Source organism: Marmota marmota, unplaced genomic scaffold (genome assembly GCF_001458135.2).
Source record: "Marmota marmota marmota unplaced genomic scaffold, marMar, whole genome shotgun sequence".
Lineage (NCBI taxonomy): Eukaryota > Metazoa > Chordata > Mammalia > Rodentia > Sciuridae > Marmota > Marmota marmota.
Window position 1 is genome coordinate 12684620 of NW_025999932.1, and position 11342 is coordinate 12695961.

Below are 11342 nucleotides of genomic sequence, written 5' to 3' on the forward strand. Positions count from 1 at the left end.
AAAAAAAACCCCAATCAATAAATGGGCAAAGGAATTGAACAGGCAATTCACAGAAGAAAACATACAATTGATCAATAAATACATGAAAAAATGTTCAACATCACTAGTAATTAGAGAAATGCAAATTAAAACTACACTGAGATTCCACCTCACTCTACTCAGAATGGCAATTATAAAAAAATACAAGTAACAATAAATGTTGATGAGGATGTGGAGAAAAGGTACACTCATACATTGCTTGTGGGACTGCAACCACTCTGGAAAGCAGTATGGAGATTCCTCAGAAAACTTGGAATGGAACTACCATTTGACTCAGTTATTTCACTCCTTGGCATATACCCAAAGAACTTAAAATCAGCATACTATAGTGATGTGGCCATCAATGTTTATAGCAGCTCATTCACAATAGCTAAACTATGAACCAACCTAAGTGGCCTTCAACAGATGAATGGATAAAGAAAATGTGGTACATATACACAATGGAATATTACTCAGCCATAAAGAAGAATAAAATTATAGCATTTGCTGGTAAATGGCTGGATCTGAAGACTATCATGCTAAGTGAAATAGGTGAATCCCAGAAAACCAAAGGCCAAATGTTCTCTCTGATATGCAGATGCTAACACATAATAAGGGGCTGGGGAGGGAGGAATAGAAGTTCATTGGATTAGGCAAAAGGAAATGAAGGGGGGTGGTGGTAAGAGGAAAGATAATAGAATGAATCAGACATAACTTTTCTATGTTCATATATGAATACATGACCAGTGTAACAGCATATCACGTATAACCACAAGAATGGGAAGTTATACTCCATGTATGTACAATATGTCAAAATACATTCTGCTGTCTTGTTTAACCAAAAAGAACAAATAATTTTTTTTTAAAAAGGCCATAAGTTCTCTGATTCTCTTTTCCTCAAGAGGTGGAGCTGGCCCCCTCCTCAAGCTGCAGCCTGTCTCTGGGACTTGCTTCTGATGAATGGAGTATGGTCAGTGTGGTGGCTTGTGGAGTTCAGGTACAAGTAAAACCATCACTGTGGTGTTTGTCCTTTATCACTTTTTTGGGGACTCACTCTGAGGGTGGCCATCTGCCAGGCCGGGAGGAAGCTCCAGGGGTCCTACTGTGTTGAGGCTCAGTGAGGGGTGGGGTGGTGAGTGAGCCACCGGAAGTGGGTTCTCGGGCCTGCTGAGTCCTGAGATGACAGCAACCCAGGTACTGTCTTCACTGCAGCCTCACCAGAGACCTGAGCCACAACCATCCAGGTAAGCCACCCTGGAATTCCTGGCCCAGAGAAACCCCCAGATGATGGAAACCCCTGTTTTGAGTGAGAGTGTTTTCGGATAACTAGTTGCCTTGCAATCTGTAGCTGAAACAGTGGACTATTTCCTCTCTCTGTAAGGACGCACCAATGCAGACTTTTCACCCATCTTCCATAAACTACAAAGCGACCACATGGATACTCAGCCCTGGTTTGCTTGAGTTTTAATTGTTGATTCCATTTTTCAAAACCTTGATATAACTACAACTTCTTCATAGTTGAAAAAAACAGTAAGCTGAAGTGTGAAAATTTTAGACTTCTCTGGATTCGGTAGAAGAAAACACTAAATATTTTTGTCCATTTAAGTGGGCTTCTTGTCCAAATAAGGAACCTCAAAACCCTACATGACTTTTGGCAAGAATTTCCAGAAAAGGAGTGATTGAAATTAAAACCTCTGTATTCTTCAATTTTTTTTTTTTTTTTTTTTTGGAAATGCTGTTAATAAATAGAAAGTAAGGACAACAACGATTGATCCTGTTACCTCATATGCTGTTCCATGTGCTCCATACAAGAAGACTAATTATTAGATAATAGCCATAACTTGATAAAGAAGACTCAGTCTTCTTCAGTCTTACTCTTAAGATTTGAGGTGATGCGGGAAATGACAAATGAGTGGACACTCATGGGCACAGTGGGTCAGTGACAATGTCACAAAGTGTCAGGGCTGAGGCAGCTAAGGACCTGGTGCATGCTGGGTTTATGTACCAACTGGAGTCTGAATCTGGTGCCAGAAGGAGGCTGGCTGTGGGGTGATGAGTGTCCAGCGATCAAGTGATCCCGTCCACTTCTCTCCACCCCGAGACCCATTGGTTACGCTGAAGTACCTGATGGGGCCGCGAAAGTCCTCCTTTCCCAAACAGCTCCCTGACTTGATTTACGCCATTTTGAATTTTCCCTCAACAAACAGTTGCTGGAGGGGAGGTAGGTTCCAGAAAGATCCATCCGGGAGAGGGTGAGTGAAAATTTTTGATGGAAGATCGAAATGTATCGTTTAAGAACAGCTTGTTTCTCCAGAGAACTCATCTTGCCACATTACCTCATAAAACCGTGAGAGGGAAAAACCAGCGTGTACTCAGTTCACGAAACACTGTCCTTGGAGTGAATCATGAAACGCTTTCTTCCCACCCCCGCCACCGGCTACTGTCTTTCAACAGGGCCGCGCTGCGTCTCTCTCCCGCGACCTTTTACCATATTTTCCGCTGATTCCACTGTTTCTCTGGCCACTTTCAGGTTTTATTTTCACACAGCAAAAAACTTCACTTTTATGTGAACGATTAAAAATTTGAGCTGAATCAGTCAAAGCGTTCAAAGTTTTACACCAGAGTGTCAAAGTTCTTGCTCTCCCACCTCAGCTGGGTGTGACTTTTGAGAACATGGTCTGCTGAAAGCTCCTGTCTGTCCAGAACTCACAGGTCGACCCATTCCCCACGGTTTAGGGTAAGGGGCCTCTGGGAGGTGGTTTATTTAGTACCCAAATAGAAGAAGCCTGAGAGAGACCCCTCGTGCCTTCCACCATCCCTCCCACCATCCCTTCCGTGAGGATGCTGGGAGAAGGTTCCATCTGTACACAGTGAGCCCCCACCAGACCCCAAACCCTGCAGCACTGTGCTCTCGGGCTTCCTGGCCTCCAGAACTTAGGAGGTAGATTTCCGCTGTGTATAAGGCGCCTAGTTTGAAGCAGTCAGTTCTAGCTGTCTAGGCAGACTAGGACCCTTCCTGCTCTCTTCTTTCTACTTTCCCCTGCTTTCTGGCACCTCTAGGATTAAGCAGAGGGCTGGGAGGACTGGCGGAAAGAGCAGAGTCTTACCCTGATGGCTACAAGGGAGCACGGCGGCTTCCCAGGGTGTATCTCCAGAGGGAGGCCCAGGGAGGGTGGCTGGCTTGAAATCATCTTTAAGGAACCTACCACGGGACATCCGCCTGGCAGGGCTGTCCCAGGGAGGGACAGTCCTGTGGATATTCTAAGTTGGTGCTGAGGAGGATTTTAGGGGGCTGGAAGTCCCCAGGGAGCAGTCCCACCCAAATGCTCCAGGAGTACATCAGTCAGCACTGGGGCATGTGCTGCCCTGGACACCAGCACGAGGTGACATCAGCAGGAGTCAGGTTAGGACTTTTCTGTCCTGCTCTACCCTCTCTTCCAACCTTGGTTAGAGGCATGTGGAGAGTGGACCTGGGGACAGAGGTGCAGAAATACTACAGGAGGTCACCCCTTCACCTCTGTCCATTACTGGTCACTGTCAGGCCTGAGACCCAAAGAGGGGGAGCTTCCAGTTGTTGAGAGATTGAAGCTTTGATTGGTTCTTTTTGGGACTTTTTAGTCCATCAGCCTGAGGATGTGTGCTAACATCTTACAGTGACTTGAAAAAAATGTCACCTGACTAGGCCTGTGATGAGGTGGCAAGCCTGAAAATCGCAGACAGGAGGAAAATAATGTCGCTTTAGGCTTGCTTCCTTCTGAGTCCAGCTTATTCTTAAACAATAAAAACAAAAAACAAAGAAAACACTGAGCACCTGGCGAATCATAAGAGCTCAATAAATGTTGTGTGTGATTATTGTCACCTTTAATGGTATCATGACCGCACCTGGTTCTCTCCTGCAGCCTGTGAGGAAAAGCATCATGGAAAAACAGCAGCAGGGGCTCCCAGAGGCTGCCGTGCGCCACTGTTAGCGTTCCCTTTGTAGGGTTCAGGTAAGTACCTGGTCATCCCCATTTTCTGTTTAATAAAATATACTTGACTGAGATTTAATGTGGTTTCAGTACTAATTTCCTCTTGGCTAAGCTGAAAGGATGAGGGGCAATGAGCAGGTTCGGGTCCATTACTGAATAAGACAGGATAGTCAGAGGCTAACAGGCAGGTGAGGAAGCCCTCCTCCCAGGCTTCTCCGTGAAATGAACCCGCGCAAACCATCCACGCGTTCCAGCCTCCTTGGTCCTGGGGCAGCAGAAACAGGGGGGTGGGACAGACCTGGGCGAAAGCTACAGACTCAAGGGCTGACCCTCCAGAATGATGCAGGTTGGACCAAGAGCCTGGGCACTGTCCCAAGACCTATTAGCATGGCTGTTGATCAGGGCCCCTCGCAGGAGCTGTGGAAGCCCCTGGACCAGCACACTTAAGCGCAACCCCTGTGCTCTGTGGGAGCGTCTCTCTTCTCCCTGGAATAAATCCTACTCTTCATGTTCACTTTTCCTCATTGTGGATTTCATTTTTTGAATTCATGAGACAAGAACCCAGAAAGAAGACACTGGCAGATGACTGGGGTCTTTCAGCAGAGGCTGAAAATCTGGTTTCAATAGTAAATAGTCCCTTGAAGAGGATGCTCTATTTTCACACTTCATGAGGTCATCGTCACAGAGTGCAGGTTAAGCAGGGTGGGGGCTCCCCTCTGGGAATCCAAGCACAGTGGTAACATGCAGCCAGGATAAGCCGCTCCTGCCTGTAGGAGACATGCTTATTCCAACCTGGATTCCTCTGCAAGGAATTTTTTCAACCAAAATGAAACTGAATAGAAGATTAAATGCTTAATAAGGGACCTCTGTGAACATTACTTACCACGGAGGGTTACGCTTTGTTGTCGATGATGCACTTTTTCATTTTAGTACACTTTTAGATTTACGGAATTGTTAAGAAGGAACTCTGGAGTGTCCAAGTCCCCTCCCTACATCCAGTTTTCCATGTTACTGACATTACTATGATATATTTGGTACATTTAATGAGCCAGTTTTGATATGTTATCACTAAAGTCCATACTTTATTCAGATTTTTTTTTTTCCGTTTTTCTCCTAATATCCTTTTTCTGTTCTAAGATTACATCCAGGATACATCCAAGATTACATCAGAAGTACATCTCTGTAGGCTCCTGTTGGTTGTAACAGTTTTTTACAGACTTGCCTCATTTATGATGACCTTGTCAGCTTTGAGGGTTAAAGCTGATCAGGTGACAAATGGTAGAATGGACTGGGCATTACTCTCCTGTATGCACATATGACACATGACCAATGCAATTCCATATCATGTACAACTGGAAGAATGGAAGTTATACTCCATCTATGTGTAAATGGTCAAATACATTCAACTGTCATGCATAACTAATAAGAACAAATAAAAAATAATTATAGTAAGAAAAAACATATTGTTCTGATATTTTGTAGACTGAGCCTCCCGTCGGAGTCAGCTTGTGTTTTTCTCATGAGTAGACTGGGGTTATGAGATTTCTGGAGGAAGACCACACAGGCAAAGTGACATACTCATCACACCTTTTCAAGGATACATATCATTGACATAACTTGTCACTCTTGATGTCGACCTTGATCTCCTGGCTGAGGTAGTGTTTACCACCTTTCTCTACTGCAAACTTCATTCTTTTCCCCTTTTCCAGACTGTACTCTTTAGGAGAAAGTTACTTTGCTGAGCTAGCACTTGATGGGTGGTAATTATTTTGCACTTCCCTAAGAGCTGAGGATCCACATAAATTATTTGGAATTCTGCATGAAAGATTGCTTTGTCTCTTGTCCTACATGTGCCTATTTATTCAGTTACTTATTTATATCAGTTTGGACTTGATATTTATTTTCTATATCAAGTTATAGTCCAATACTACATTATTTTATTGCTCAAATTGTCCTAGCTTCTAAGTATTGAGAGCTCATTCACATACCTTTACCAATGTGGAGTGGTCTTTGTTTTTCAGTTTCAAAAGTTTAAGCACTTATTCCTTCTGGAACTTGGATACTTGGATACTTCCTAACGCAGCCTTGGGATCAGTCATTTCTCCAAGGAGCCAGGGTATTCCTTTTACTGATGGTTTGAGGAAAAAACAAAGAACTGGGTGCTGGAAGTTCTTGTTACTGCTAGCCTGTCTTTGCCTCTAGGTCTTCTCAGCTGACAGAGCATGTCCTGCCGTTTGCATATTCTAACAATGAATGTATACATTTGTCTCCATCTGTTTTGTGTTGCTGTAACAAAATACTGAATGTTGGGTAGTAAATAAAGAAAAGAGGTTTATTTGGCTCATGACTCTTGTGCCTGGAAAGTGAGGGCCCCTGACTTCACCACAACATGTCAAGAAGCAGCAGGGGAAAGTGACGGCATGCAGAAGGGAACAAGGGTCGAGGATGGCCGCAGTTCCTAACAGCCTGCAGCTGGAAGAACTATCCCAGTCCTACACAACTATAAGAGTTCCTTGTAGGAGGGCATCCCCATGAGCTCACCATGTCCACTAGACCCCAGCTCTTAAAGATCCACCTTTCTCAGTACCATTACGTCGGGGACAAGTTTGGGGCCTGCTGGGCAAAACATTAAAGCCATGTGGGACCTGTAGTGACACCTATGACATGTGTATGTGGAACCACTGTATCTATATTGAGTTAAGCCTGAGTTTTTACTGATTCCAATCCATCACCACGTGGATCTATAGCTCTGCTATTTGTTGATTTGTAATTTTATTCTAGTAAAACTCTGACTCGGGGAAGCCTGTCCTCACCTCTGGGTTCTCTTGCATTGTCTCACGGAGGAGAATCATATCTAAACTGCATGCGGTTGTCTGTGTCTCTCTCTTCCTGGCCACCGTGAGCAGAGCGCCTTTCCCCCATCAGGACGCACTGACTCACCCTGGACCCAGAGCAATGGAGTCTGTAGCCCATGCACTGAGACTTCCGAAACTGTGAGCCCAAAATAAGCTTCTCCTCCTCTCAGTTGTTCTCGCCAGGTATTTTGGTCAGAGACGAAAAGCCAACTAATAGACGATGACTTTGTGAAATTTTACAGGTGGTTAAATCACTGAATTAAAGGGTATGAATGTTTAAGTGCCCATAGTATTTCACATTATCCTCTAAATATGTACGCTTGACCAGAACTAAATGAGAAGCAGGAGAAGACTTGAAAATTATGATTTTAAAATGATTTCTTTGTATGTGACACAGAAAACCTTACCACACCATGCAAGGTGGAGATTTTTTTCACCATTTGTCTTTCTTCATTCTGGCTTTCTCTCAGGTCCGTTACCTAGCTTTCTTTTTAGTGTAAGCTTCATTTTTCATAAATATTCAGTAGGATGGCTGTTTAGCTAAGCTTGAAATCTGATGACTTATTTGTAGTAATTCATCGACCTCCTCCCTCGACATTCTTGCTTAGTGGAACTTCCCAGAAGTTCTTGATGAACTTCTGAATGTGTTGCTGTAACAAAATACCAGATGTTGGGTAATATATACAGAAAAGACATTTCTGGACAGCACAGAGGGACTATTTCCTGAGGACCCAGTCTGAGACTCTTCTCTATCTGCTCACACACACAGGATTTAATTCCTTCAATTATCAAGCAATTATAGCAGTTGTCTTTATATTTCTCTTCAAAGTGCTATTATTATAGGGAGATTCTTCTTCTCATGCAACTATCCTTCTAGAACACAGTCTCAGAGCTCTTTGAATGGATGAGGGTTTTGTATACAGACACTTAATATGTCTGTGTGCCTGAGGAAGTTTCTTCCCGCATCCTCAGGAAGGAATCCTTCCAAATCTGAGACTCTATGACACATCTCTCAAAAAAGTGTATCTCAGGTTGAGTTAAGGCACTTCCTTTTTCTCAGCTGTATTGTGTGTTTTTTTCAGTTGTATCACACACTGTGTATGTGTGTGTGTGTTTTGATCAGTTTTATTGGGTAGCTCAGAGTCACAGTTCTTGGGGTTCTCATGGACTTATCTGAGTGGCTTTGGATTTTCAACCTGGAGCCTCAAATGCTGTAGAGTCGGGTGGGACCTTGGGAGCCTGCCAGGGGCTGGCTGGTGGTAGCTCTCAGCCTGCTGTTGTCCAGCAAAATAGTCTTGGACAAGTTATTGAACATTTCTAAGCTTTCATAAAACTAGGAGGGGAAGATAAGGGAATTGAACAAGTAGTTTCAGTCTCTGAGGACGCTGGTTCCACATCTCATTTGAGTTGGTCTATGGTTACCTATCACAGAATTGGAAGGGACTAGAAAGACCCAATCGGAAGGGTCTTGGCTTTGCTAAACTTTTTCAACTCATAAGAAAGACTGTTATCAAAACTCACGTGTGAGACAATGCAGGAAAGTTCAGAGGTGAATATATTGGGTTACGAGAGCCTTCACCTAATCAGTGCGTTAATCCACGGATGGCACTAACTGAGCGTACCTGGAGATAGGCTGGTGTGCCTGGAGGAGGTGGCCTCGGGAGGCGTGTCTTTGGGGTTTACATTTGGCCCTGGTGAGGGTGGCTCGCTCTTTGCTTCCTGATCATCATGTCCTGAGCTGCTTTCCTCCTCCAAACCCTTCTGCCATGGTGTTCTGCCTCAGCTTAGGCTCAGAGCAGCAGAGCTGGCCGTCTGTGGACTGAGACCTCTGAGACCATGACTGCCAAATGACCTTTTCTCCTCTAAAATTGTTCTTGTCAGGTCCTTTGGTCACAGCAGAGAAAAAGTTGACTCAAACAAAGGCCATTTCCGTTCTCCATGTTCCCGCCGCGACACATGGAGTCACGTGGGTTGAAGAGGAATCCCAGGCCAGGCCAGCAGCTCTTCTCCTGGACATAGTAACTTTGTTCTTCACCCTCACATTCGTTTTTGCTAAATTTAGCAATCTTTTCTTCTCTCTTGAAAAGGAGCTATAAAAATCACTCTCATTCTCAAACCCCAACTATGCTTTGAACTAAAAGGTCTTCAGAACTTGGAAATGCAACGTCGTTCGAGGATTCAAATGCAAAGCAGATTCACCCAAAGGCTACTGCATCATATTTTAATTCTGTTTAATTTAGTGCTAATTTAAAAGAGAAACCTGTGGAGCAGAGTAGACGGGATGTCTATGAAGCCAGAAGGTACAAACCTGGGAAAGTCGATAACATGCCTCTCCTGCAGCCCCCAACAACTCGTCCCCTTCTCCTCCTTGCCCAATGTCCAAGTTTCTTAGCATTTGATTTTATAATTATAAGAAGCTAGGCATGTAGGCTGGTGGCCGAGCACTTGCCTAGCGTGCATGAAGCCCTGGATTCCATCCCCAGTGTGTGTGTGTGTGTGTGTGTGTGTGTGTGTGTGTATGTGTGTACACACGCACACACACACACAGAGCAAGGAATTCAGGGGTATAAATTCACCTGATTTCTTCCCAAGTAGAACATGCCCCCTCTCATGATGATGTCACTAGCTCCTGGGTAACAAAGCTGGTGCCATCTGTGTGCTCCACACATTCTGTCAAATGCACCAGCAAGATGGGTGCAGGGGCAAAGGAGGTGTGAGCTGACCGTGTCAGAGACTCTGAGATACATCCGCACCCTCGATCACATACTCTGCTTGGTTTCCTGGCTCCCAGCCATTTTTGTTTTCTATTTTCTCCCAAATCTTCAGAGACTCTGAGAGCACTGGAACTCCTGGGGAATTTCAGGCGTCCCTGAGAACTTCCTGGCAGGAACACTCACCTGGAGAGACACAGGCTGCACTGTGTGGCTGAGCTTTGAGGTGGTCCTTCCCTCACTCCAGGGCTGATGCAGAAGGAGGCGCTGCAGATTTCTCTGAGCGGAAATTAAATAGGGCCAGGCTCAGCGTCCAACCCCCCTGCAGGACACCCTGGGGTCTTTAAGCCTTTAATTTCATCTCCTGTGATGATTTCATGATGTATTCAGGGGGCGCAAACCTCTCTGGACTACAGTGGTGAGAAAACACTGCCATCTCCACACACACACAGCAGCCCTGGGTCCTTGCTTTCAGGGCCCTCGATGCTCAGTGGTGTGATTCACTGCTAGTGACCTCAAGCTCTCGGACTCGGTGTAGTATTCACGTTGTCACTGCGTACAGATGATGGAGAAAGTCAGGGAGAAGGAACCAGAACTTCCAGAAGCCCCTTTCTCCCTCAGGGTCAGCCGAACAATAGGGTGGGGCAGTAACCTTCCACCCACTTGCCTTACAAACCAGGGACACGTGGGAATCTTGATGTGAGTTAGGACCAAGGGGTGACAAAGCATGGTGTGATGGGAGCCCAGGGGAGTAGGAGTCACACTGACAGTGCCCCCTCTGGGCCTCTGAGTACTCACCTGTAAAAGGTCAGCTCTGACATTCTGATGGGGGCAGGTTATGTTAGGGGCCCAGGAAGAGTGTTTTAGTGTGTGTGAGAAAGCACAGGAAGACAGACAGACACAATCTGGGTTCCTGCTCATTTTGCAAAGGCTCGAGCCTGACATGAAACACATTTTGTGTTTGGCTACTTGGAACCAGAGTCTTCACCTGCACCTAAACAAGATGAATTATCATTTAAGAGTGTGTGATAAAATGGGAAACTTGGAAACCAGAGGTTGGTATTCCAGGGTGAAGGGGAGGTAAAACCCATAAGGAGCTGTACTCAGGAGGAACAGTGACTGTTTTTATTCTTCAGGGTCCTCGGGAACTTATTTGGAAAATAAGGACAATAACACTACTGACCTCATGGGCTTGATTTGCGTAAAGGATTGGCAGAGTACCTAGTACCACACCCCAAATAATAACTGTTATTCTTTAATTATTTATAAACAGTGGTAGCAAATTTCTTGGGAACTTATGAGGTTTTATAATTCATAAAATGTTGCTTTTTCTCATGTTATTGGATTCCTGAAACCTGGCAAAAAGACATTATTATTTCTATTTGACAATAGCAATGGAGTCCTCTCTATGATTATAACCTAAAAGGGAAATAAGGGGTATCTTATTTTGCTTTCTGTGGCCATAACAAAATACTCAAGACCTGGTAATTTATAAAGAATAGAGGTTTATTTAGCTTCCAGTTCTGGAGGCTGAAACTCCAAGATCAGGCAGCTGCATCTGGCAAGAGCCTTCTGTTATATTATAACATGTCAGAAAAGCAGAAGGGGATGCAGGTAGTGGGGAAGAGAACAAATGTGAGGAATCCCTTTGTTTTATGACAACCTACTCTTGAGTAAGCTAATCTGGTCCTGAGAGAGTGAAAACTCACTCGCTCATGTGAGAATTCACCCATTACTGTGAGAATGGCTTGAGCCCTTCATGATGACAGCCCAGGACCCAACACCTCTTC